Genomic DNA, 11,204 nt, shown 5'->3' on the forward strand with positions numbered 1-11,204 from the left:
ACACACACACACACACACACACACACACACACACACACACACACACAGCCTAGTTTAGTGGGAGTGAGAGCACCTGACAGTGCACTTGATGAGAGTTGCCATAAAGCAAGTCCCTAACTGATTATCAAGAACTCAGGCTAGAAGAACATTTTAGGGAACCAGGAGACCTTGGTTTCCTAAGTGGGATGAAAGACTAGACATGGCAAGTTACAGACATATTTGAAAAAAGAAGAGGTAGAGAGACAGGGGTGTGTGGGAGCCAGTCCCAACTAGCTGAGAGAAGAACTTTATTGTTAAATTTTCATTGTGAGCCCTCACTCTTTGGAAATGAGAACACCACAAATTAGGACTTAGTTTATGGAGAAGGAGCAGGTAGATGGCACAGTGGATATAGCACCAGCCCTAGAGTCAGGAGACTTGAGTTCAAATCCAGACTCAGACACTTAACAACTGTGTGTTCCTGGGCAAGTCACTTAACCTCTGCTTGCCTCAGTTTCCTCAACTACAAAATGGGGATAATAATGGTACCTAGCTCCTAAGAGTAAATGTTCCATAGTCCCAAGGAGTGGCTCCCAATCATACCAAGCACCCATTACCAGCCTGTTAGTACTGTAAAGTTCGAGTCTGTCTGTGCCCCAACCTAACAATGTTCTGAATTATCATAGAAGATGATTTGGGGGGTAAAATCTATAATGCTTCTATAGGCGATTTTCTTTTACTCTGTCCTTCTCCCTTCAGCACCTAGAGCCACTATTCTTCCAGACAGCACTCAATAAATACTTAGGTATTTAGTAAATGCTTGTTTTCTTCCTCCCTAACCTTACTATGCAGCTGCCAGGTAGGTAGCTACCTGGGGGAGATTATCGTTCCTTTGACTTTCTCAGAATGAAGACCCAGAGAAATTAAGGGACTTGCTTCTCAATAGCATTATCACTTAAGTGACTGGTCACAATGGCCAATTAAAGAAGAAACTGTGGTGGGAACCCATGTTTTCTGATTCCTGGAACTTCAACTCCATTACCATCTACTACTAACTCCCCTGTAGAGTTTACCCCATGCTTACTCCATACATTTCTGCATCTTTGTTTACACCAATGCCTGGCACCCTTGGATTGAATTCCTGCTCATCCGTTAAAGCCCAGCTCAGATGCCACTCACCATGAAGTTTTCCCAGATTTCCCTGGTTGGTAATGACTTCCTTCTTGTAATCTAACCCCAGACACAGAGCTCACATAGCACTTTTATTTCAATTCTCTGATATACTTAGTAGTTCTTTTTTGCTTTTTGGAGGGGGGAAGGTAGGGCAAGTGGGGTTAGGTGACTTGCCCAAGGTCACATGGCTAGTTTTTGTGTTGTGTCTGAGGCCAGAGGTCAAATTTGAACTCAGGTCCTCCTGAGTACAGGGCTGTTGCCACTTAGCCACCCCAACAAGTTCTTTTTTTTTTTGTTACAGTCCTTTTATTCTCTACTAAAATCCTACTCAGATGTTTCTTGTGGCATGGGGGCAACACTGGCATCTTGAAGGTTATCCCAGCATTCAGTAAGATCTAGAAGGTCCTATCGAATAGGAAAGGCTTTGAGTATGGACCCAACGATGGATCATTGGGATGTAAGCTACTAGAGGGAAGGACTTTGTATTTATGTCTCCAGAGCTCAGCATAGGTGCCATTTGTTTGATTGATCCATTAATTCAATCAAAAGCCCGAAAAGTTAAATTCTGTATGTTTAATCAGGTTGGGAACCATGTGGTGATTTATTTTGGCCACAATAACCCATAGAGTCTATCAGCTAAACGTGGCATTCCCATACCAATGAAATCATGGACCTTTTGAAGCACAGAGTAAAGCATAAATATATGTAGCCCAACCCTTTAGTAAACAGTAAATCCTACAGACTTAAGTCTGTATCTGATGTAACTCAATTCAATAGACAACTAATAAACACCCATTGTGTAACCAGCCCTGGCTCACAGGATACAAGAGGAAAGCAAAGTGTTCCTTGAGCTCTAAGAGCTTCTTTTGAGGGAGGTGGAAGAGAGGAGAGAAGGGAGAGGGCTTACTGGTCATCACAAAGCAGATGCTTTTTAGTTCTGAGGTGTAGGCAAACTATCAATCAGTCATTAAGTATTTATTAAGTGCTGATTCTCTGCCAAAAACTATGCTAAACACTAAGAAAAAGGTCTCTCCCCTCAAGATGTTTACATTCTAATAGGCGGACAAACACGTATTCAAACAGGCATGTGTGATACATACATACACATGTAAATATACATATATTTTAAAATATCATACTGTATATGTAAATATTGAATAGGTGTATATTTAAATAGTTTTAAATACCTTCTATATACAAAATACATCAAAAGTAATTAGAAGGTAATCTGGGTGGGGGGGGACAGCTAAATGTCACAGAGGGTAGAGTGCCAAGCCTGAAGTCAGAAAGACCCATTTTCCTGAGTTCAAATGCTGCCTCAGACACTTACTAGTTGTGTGACCCTGGGCAAGTCACTTGCCCTTGTCTGCCTCAGTTCATCATCTGTAAAATGATCTGGAGAAGGAAATGGCAAGCCATTCTAGTATCTTTGCTAAGAAGACCCCAAATAAGGGCACAAAGAGTAGGGCTCTGAAATGACTGAACAACAACAAAAAATGTTAGGGGGGAAGCACCACCAGCAGCTGGGAATGAGGGAGACAGAGTCAGGAAAGGCTTCGTCCAAAAGAACATCCTTATCTATCACGCCAGGAAGAGTCCAGGTGTAAAGAGAAGTCAGCCCCACGACAACGAGTGGAAATGCCCTTAGGGGTGATAGCTTTTCTGGCTGTGCTCCAAAAGAGTTAGAGAATTCTGGTGGAACTAACCTGAACTGCAGCAGAGAGCAAAGATTTGGAACAAAGGCAGGAAAAAGGGGGGGGGGGGGGGAAAGGAAAGAAAAGAAAGGGAAAAGCTACCTGCCTCCTATAGAGGGCTCCCATGTCAGGGAAATTAGACATGTTCCCATATTGCCAGTCTCCCATGGACAGGCTCTGCAGCAATGAGCTTGAAAAAGAAATCAATTTCTCAAATGATGTTTTTCCTGTTATGAAATAACAGCTATTATCTCGTATTTTGGTCTGAGCATAGGCCACACCCTTAAAATAAGATCCCTTAAAAAAATCCAGGCATATACTAAAAAACTAACACTAATTACAAGCCACACTCAAGTATTGCAGTTGTTGAATTTGGAGGGGAAAAGTCTACATTCAAGCTGATATGTTTGGAAGTTCAAGTCTGTCTGTGCCCAAACCTAACAATGTTCTGAATTATCATAGAAGATGATTTTTGGGGTAAATTCTATAATACCACTATTGTCAATTTTCTTTTACTTTGTCTTTTTCTCTTCAGCACCTAGAGCTATTATTCTGCAAGACAGCAGTCACTCAATAAATATTTACTGAATTAAATCCCACTGACAGCTGCTTTGTTACAAATCCACATCTGATCTTTGCCTCTGGTCCTTCTGAGGTGTTACATGGTCCCCCAAAGCTGATCTGTTAGAACATCCGGGACTCCTTGAGCCTGCTGCCAGCCATGCAGCTGTGGCCCCTCCCCAGCTGGGTATGGAGAAACAGGAAAGGACATCTATCATCTAATGCAAGATAATGCATGCATTATCCTCTGCTTATCCTTCAGACAAACAAGTTAACAGTTTCTTTTGTGTGGAAATAATATTTAATAAATGAAGACACATTTTATAAATTAAGAGTGTGTCTGAATTTTACAATGAATGCATTTCATGCCAGAGAACCAAACCTAATCAATGCAAAAAAAATCATCACTTCTGATCAAGGTTGATTGATAAAGCCAGACTTAAAATAACATTTAAGCTTGAAAACTGCAGCACAAACCAAAACCAGTTCATAGCCTGGCTGATTGTTCTTATCTGCGGAATATACACACCAGGATCTTTCTCATCCCCTCAGGTGCCATGAAAGCCCAGCAATATTTTATGACAATGAATAAATCAAATCACATTCTCCAAAGGGCAAGTGGATAGTTCTGTCATTCTTCTCTGGCGTTAGAGAAGCAGATTGCCGCTAACCTCTTAACATCACAGCTCCCTCTGTCACAACCCTGTTTACCCCATTTATCCCTTATAGAATATTTGAGGAAAAAAGTTTTGTTGATTCTAAAATATGACATGGAGACATTTTTTTTCACATGCATCATGCTCCTAAATTCAAGGTAGTTTCAAATTGACAGTGTTAGAGATGTTTCTTTACATGAAAATAGATTGTTTTCTCAGGGTTACTACACAAGACCAATGATATCTTCTGATTTCCAATAACTTTGAACTCCCAGGATTGTACAAATTATCTCTTTAGTGGCACAAGGAAGTAAATAAAGCAACAATAAAGGGTAAAAAAAATACTGGTGGCCTAAAGAAACAAAGGCCAGCCTGTTGTGGCAGAAAATCTCTAAAAAACGCATGACCTAATGTCCGTCAAAATAGAAACAAGAGGGGACACAAGCAGACAAAAACAAACTCCCCCAGGACTAAAGGGTGAGTCAGAGCTAGGAACTGACAAGTCCAGGAAATAGGAAAGTGATGATTTTTCTCTGCCAGCAAGGAGGTCAAGGCAAAGAAGTCTTATTAAAAACCCAGTGGGAATTTCTTCTGCCTCTTGTCTGGTTTGTAAGTATGATCCAGGAGCTTTTTAAGTTGTAAAATTAAAACATCTGGCTTTTTTCCCCCAAAGGATGAAAGGAGGGATGTCCTTGGTGGTGGCAAGACGGAAAGAGGTAGCAATATACACGCTGCAAGAAAAATCAGAAAGAAAAAAAAACTAAGTGCAATAAATTTCCTGATAGTCTAGGAAGCACTAACTGTGGAGTCCAGTTTGTGGGAAAACAGGCTATTTACACTGCCATCCTGTTCATTTTTAAGGCCATAACTTCCACGGAATATTCATTCCATATTTTGTTTGTCCTAATCATAATAACTGGTTGAGTGTCTTCTTCTTAGTTCCATTTCAGAGACTGGTCTCTAGCTGAAAGGGAAATAAGTCATCTTTCAAAAGTTGGTTCCATTCCAAATCACCAGCAATTAGGAATTGCAAATCAAAGCAACTCTGAGATTGAACTTCATTTTTGCCTATCCGGTGGACAAATTTCACCCTCACTACCTCCAAAAAAAGGCGAAGACAAGAAAGTGAGAAATGTTGGTGGGGTTGTGGGAGAGCTGGAACATTAACAGTGGATTAATTAGTGGAACTGTGAATTGATTCAGCAGGAGTGGGGAACCTTCGGCTTCAAGGTCACATGTGGCCTTCTAGGTCCTTGTAATGTAATGCCAAGCAAAGGCAACTTCCCAAGGTTCAGAATACCAGCATAGGCGCTCTCCATTTTATTCAGTGACAAACCAAGAACAGAGAAGGTCAAAACATGACATCATTCCAAATACAGCATTTACTAAATGTGATTAAATAATCTCCAAGGACTACCCCACCCCAGGACCTTCCAATCATTCAATCAATTACAAAGTCCCTGTTCTAAATACTTCTCCACCCCTAGGCTATACCTTCATTTAGTTCACCACAAAGCCCCTCTTCTCAAATGGAGATTAGTTTCCAAACATAAGGTCAAAAGTTCCCCACCCCTGGATCACAATTGAATCTACCCCAGAGTTACATCAAGTTTAAACACAGCACTTAATACCCAAATGGAGGTCTTTTCTTCATCTTGACACGAGGCAAGTTCTCAGCAATCTTAGTTCCTGGGGAGACAAAGCTTAGCAAAGCCATAAGATACATTGCCAATCCCTTCATGAATTTATCCTCTGTCTGTAGAACAGTCCTAGAACCCCTGAACACATTAGCAAAGCCCTCTCCCAGGATTTCTGTAAACATACAACAAGAAAATCCTTCTTCAGGGCTTCTGAACCAACAGAAAGGCTCCCAGACCCCTGCAACAACAGCACTGTCCTTCACCAGTGGACAGTATTCACTCTCTGTCTGCAGGACAGTCTCAGGGCTTCTTAGTGAACAGCCAGGTTCCAGGACTTCTTCAACAAAAGGACTGTCTTTCACCAGTGGACAAATCTGGCAAAACAACATCAAAACAGACAGACAAAGTACCAGCAAAACAGCCATGTCTCCTCAGTCCTTGGCAGCTCAGGGGGCAGGTCTCAAAAGTCCAGGGCAATTCAAAGCAGCCACCAGCAATTCTCTTAGTCTCTCTCTCTCTCCACGAGGTGCTGCTTCCAAAAAAAAATAAAGTTTCTTCTGCCTCTCTCTTGTGTCTCCAAATCTACGTCACCAGCTCCTCCCAGTTCAGGACTTTCTTTTCACATCAACAAGTGATCCCACAGGTGGGATTAACAAGCTCTGGGTTTTAACGCAATCAATTTGAAAAACTAAGCCAATACAGGGGAATCTTTAAATGCCATTACTATCACAGTCCTCAAGTGTGGCCCTTTGACTGAATCCAAACTTCACAGAACAAATCTCCTTAATTAAAGCATTTGTTCTGTAAAACTTGAACTCAGTCAAAAGGCCACACCAGAGGACCTAGAAGGCCACATGTGGCCTCAAGGTGAAAGGTTGCCCATGCCTGGTCCTGCCATTCTGGAAAGCAATTCAGAAATATGCCCCTGAAGTTACTAAACTCCACATACCCATTAACCATTACTAAACCTATACCCAAAAGAGATTAAAGAAAGAGTAAAAGGATCCACAGGTACAAAAATATTTCTAGCAATTCTTTTTGTAGTGGCAAAGGACTGGAAACTAAGGGCATGATGATCAATTGGTGAATGAGTAAACAATTCATGGTACACGAATTGTCAAAAATATTAATACGGGGGTGGATAGGTGGTGCAGTGAGTAAAGCGCCAGCCCCGGAGTCAGGAGGACCCGAGTTTGGTTCCGGTCTCAGACACTCAACACAAAAAAAAACTAGCCATGTAACCTTGGGCAAGTCACTTAACCCCAATTGCCTTACCTTGTTCCCTCCAAAAAAAAAGATAAAATCTGAAAAGGATTTTAGGCTAGAAGAAAAAAATATTATTTAATATTTCTACTTGAATTTAAAAGGTTTCTTCTGTAGAATTAAGGGAATATCATACAGTCATAAGAAATAATGAAAGGGATGATTTCAGAAAAACCTGGGAAGACTCATATGAATCAAAGTAGAATGAAGTGAGCAGAACCAGGCAAACAATTCATGTAACATTGTGAAGACAACTTTGAAAGACTCAAGAACCACAATCCATACGCTACAATGACCAACCACAATTCCGGAAGACCAATGATGAACTATGCTGTTCATTTCCTTAAGGAGAGGCGATGAACTCAAAATGCAAAATGAGATGCATTTTGGACAGACCAATGTAGGCATTTCTTTTGCGTGACTGTGAATACATACGTACATACACATATGTGTGTGTTACATGACTTTTGTTTTTTTTCTTTTCCCAATGGGAAGTAAATTTGTAATTTATTTTTAACATGTCATGGGCCTCTTCCAGAACAATGGACAGACACAAAAACCACAGAGAGCACACTGATGGGCACAAAGGGAAAGATCCTGAGCAATATCCCATCTCCTGCATTTGTAATCACGTCTCTTCCAAGATCCTCTCTGTCTCTCTCTCCCCACTCTTTGAATGCAGTATTATGACCGGGTCTCCATGCATCAGCAGTGGAATCTCTGCTTCTCCTTGCTCATACATTGCTAGCCATGGGTAGCCCAAGTGTGGAAAATATGGGTGAACATCCCAGAGGTTACTGGACTGAAGCTTCCACCTCCCCATTCTCACATTTCAGCTGCTTGGCCTTGCTTCTTTACTGGGATAACATTCTCCCCTAGACCATCATGAATTCATTTCTGATTCCACCCTCGGGGGAGGGGAGTGTCATTACTGGTTTTCCTACCATTTTAAGGGCTGTCTATAGGATGGAAACACCACGGTAGGAAGAGAAGGGGAGAGGGGAAGGATTTCTCTAAGTCTGTCCCTATATTAACTAAGGGAAGCACTGACAAGGCAGAATAGGGGCATGAGAGTAGCTTCCTTGTGGAATGAAACATGTGCTGTGCTGAAGGGCAGTAGCCTTGCTTACTACTTCCTGCTTTTGTTGCTGTTTGGAATAATCCAAAGAGATTATAATTTAACAACTCATATCATATCGGCAGGGTAGGGATGGGGGTGATAAAAAGAAATGAAAAAGGAAAAGAAAACCTTCCCATTAAAAGAAAAAGGGTAACCAATTCCCGCCTCTCTTTATATGTTGCTTTAGGGGCCAGAACTTTCCGCTGCTCTGTTCCTTTGGGGAAATAGATTGTATCTTCTCCATCTGGGGACGATTGATTGTCTCCCAGTCTTTCAAAAAGAAAACATTCCAACTTGTCTGAGAGTTCTCAATCTCCAGCTAGATCTTTTGCTAGAGGTTAAGGGATTGCAAGGAAGGAAAGTAATAACTCCAATTCCCATCCTCCCACCAGAAGTCCTTGGATCATTCTGTTCTCGTTCATTCTCTGCAAATGCTGGCCCTCCTTTCCCAGGGGAGTCCCAGGCCCCTCATCTGCTTTCCTTGAGTCAGCAGCCCAATTCTACCAATTGCCACCCATTCTTCTTCCCATTATCCTTTCTCTGCAAACTTTATTATACAACAGAAAGTTATTAGATACATCTTTCCTTAACTTCCCCTCAATCATGTGTCAAATAAACAATAAGCATTCATTCAAGGGTTTACTACGTGCCAGGCTCTGTGCTAAGTGATAAGAATATAAATATAAGCAAAAAGAAAGACAGTTCTCCCTCTCAAGGAACACATAAAGGGAAGCTGAAAAGGGGAAAGGAGACAGAAGGGATGGGAGGAAACTGACCAATCAGAGGAAGGGGGTCACCGGGGTGGAGGGAACGTCCAGGGGGAGAAGGCTGACATGACACAGAAAAGGTCTGCAATGTCAGGAGCGTGGAGAGCAAAATCTGTCATCTGCATGTCAGAAGCAGCTCTGTCTTTCACAGAGAGCCATATGTACCAGGCTAACTACGGATTCATTTAAAACGATCGGCTCCTAACCTGACTGGATTTCTGCTAATGCTGCTTGTGAAGCCATTAATCAAAGAATTCCCTCTATATGCCAGGCACTTGTACTAGGCATTGAGGATACACATTCAGCCTGTTCTCAAGGGACTCATGGGAGACAGCATGTATCAGGGCGCAGTGACGGGGAAGGGAAAAATATAGACTGGTAGTAGAGTGCAAAGGTTCAGACTGTTGTGCCCTTATCAGGAGTGATGGCGATAGTAATTTGATTAGTAATTTCCCAAGCAAGGTGGGAATTTGGAGGAAGGAGGAGTTACAAAAAGGGGGAGGGAGAGGTGAGTTTCAAGGCTAACTGGCTTAACTGTTGCCTTTTTTATCCCAGAAATACATGAGCAGTGGGCCTGATTGTACCAGTAAAAGGGGAGTTGAGCAGGAGACTGGGGATGATGGGGCCCATCACTTCTTCTAGGCTTTGTACAATGTGACTTCTTCCCCTCAGTTAAATGGTAAGTCGTTGGCAATGCATGGGTTGTGAGCCTGCATTAGTTCTAATAATGACACTTTAAGCCCATCAAAAATAAGGCGATGCATCATTGCAAAAAATGGCATTGATAGAGTTATTTTCAATCAATCCCTGAAAAAAGCACACAGGTTCAGAGGAAGGAGGACGGCTTTAGTCCATTTCCAGAGAGATAAAAAATGCACATACAGCCAAGGACTTCAGTGGGTACCCTGTCCAAAAGTGGCTAGGCTCTCCAGAGATGGCATATGCTTCCATTTGTCCTTAAACAACAGTGATTTCTTCAATCATTCAAATTCTCTCTCAAGACATATGAAAACGGGTTTGCCTTTCTCCCCCATTTTTTTGTTTTCCTTTATTTTATTTCCTGACTATTGTATTGGGCATCAGCAAATAGTCAAGGGCCACCAATGGATCTTTAATATGATCTCATTTTATTGGGCAGAAACCACTCCAGAAAGAGATCATGAAATTTTAGAGCTACAAGAGACCTTGGGAAACATCCAATCCCTCTCATTCAATCCCACTTCATTGTAGAAGTGTGGGAAAGGAAACCTAAAGTGACTTGCCAAAGTCATCAAGTTAGTGGCAGGACTGCTACTAGAACCCGGGTGTCCTGAATTCCACCCCTCTGGAATTCTTTCTAATATGTCTAGCCTCTGCTTTCCCTGCAATATATAAATGGGATTCACAATGGGAATAAACTCCAGTTACTTCATGCACAACAGTACTCTCTGGCATGTGCCTCACTCCCATTGGTAATATATTTCAAACCTGCCATGGGGTACCCTTTTGTGAGGCTCTGTGATCTGCCAGCAGGCATAGAAATGTCAAGTGTTTCCACTTCATCAGGGGGTGCCCAGAGGTGAATGGTCATCTCCCCCTCTTCTTGACTGAATGAGCCCTCAGTAGGTATCATCTGGTTCCAGACTTAGAAGAAGGTGATGCCAAAGCTGACCCTATGTGTCATTTCTAATAATCAGCACCATTGTTGTTTAATTGTTTTCAGTCACATCTGACTCCTCAAGACCCCATTTGGGGTTTTCTTGGCAAAGATACTGGAGTGATTTGCCATTTCCTTCTCCAGCTCATTTTACAGATGAGGAAACTGAGGCAAATGGGGTTAAGTGACTTGTCCAGGGTCATACAGCTAGTGTCTGAGGCCAGATTTGAACTCAGGAAGATCCGTCTTTCCAACTCCATGCCTGCACTCAATGCATGCCAACTATGGCACCACTCAGCTGCCTGTCAGCGTCATACTTGGAACAGTTGTCAAAGTGTAATATAATGCCAAGGAAAGGCAACTTCCCAAGGTTCAGAATACCAGCATAGGCGCTCTCCATTTTATTCAGTGACCAACCAAGAACAGAGAAGATCAAAACATGACATCATTCCAAATACAGCATTTACTAAGTGTGATTAAATAATCTCCAAGGACTACCCCACCCCTGGACCTTCCAATCATTCAATCAATTACAAAGTCTCTGTTCTAAATACTTCTCCACCCCTAGGCTATACCTTAATTTAATCCACCACAAAGTCCCTCTTCTCAAATGGAGATTAGTTTCCAAACATAAGGTCAAAAGTTCCCCACCCCTGGATCACAATTGAATCTACCCCAGAGTTACATCAAGTTTAAACACAGCACTTAATACCCA

This window comes from Petaurus breviceps, unplaced genomic scaffold (assembly GCF_028583685.1).
Source record: "Petaurus breviceps papuanus isolate PSGF00001 unplaced genomic scaffold, PetGlider_PUasm1.0 90849, whole genome shotgun sequence".
In the NCBI taxonomy this organism is placed as follows: Eukaryota; Metazoa; Chordata; class Mammalia; order Diprotodontia; family Petauridae; genus Petaurus; species Petaurus breviceps.